This window comes from Penaeus monodon, chromosome 19 (genome assembly GCF_015228065.2).
Source record: "Penaeus monodon isolate SGIC_2016 chromosome 19, NSTDA_Pmon_1, whole genome shotgun sequence".
Classification (NCBI taxonomy): domain Eukaryota; kingdom Metazoa; phylum Arthropoda; class Malacostraca; order Decapoda; family Penaeidae; genus Penaeus; species Penaeus monodon.
The window spans coordinates 44129896-44130329 of NC_051404.1; the positions used below are offsets into that span (position 1 = coordinate 44129896).

General features: G+C 33.4%; 1 protein-coding gene across 1 annotated transcript in view; it reads right to left on the bottom strand.

Moving 5' to 3' along the window:
- Positions 1-434, bottom strand: part of LOC119585415 (myosin light chain kinase, smooth muscle-like) — a 13868-nt gene that overhangs the window by 1160 nt on the left and 12274 nt on the right. The gene's annotated exons all lie outside the window — the stretch shown is intronic.

Below are 434 nucleotides of genomic sequence, written 5' to 3' on the forward strand. Positions count from 1 at the left end.
GGAGGTTAGAAAATATGCTAGATTACCATATTTCCATGTTAAATACATTATGTTAATGTAGGAGACCCTTGAAGGAAAAACATTGGAAACCAAGGGACGGCTTTTCCATTAGCACGAGGAAAGAAATTCTTAGAAAAATTATAATATGTAATTCCTCTCTTATCTCACATACTCAGCCATTTATTAATTATCCTTGTTAAACATACCATTTTATTCATATATTTTTTCTTTGCGATTTGAGGGAACATAGTATTTCGAAAGCTTAAACACCACAACGAACTGTATCAAAACTCTACTCCACAAAATATTCTATATCGCTTGTCAGTAACTCTCTAACTACTAACATTTTCTCAGGCTTCCGGGATATCTAAATTTGTCAAGCCGTTCAGATGTCGCATACACTTTTTCTTCTCATATGCTTATATCACTTGTCG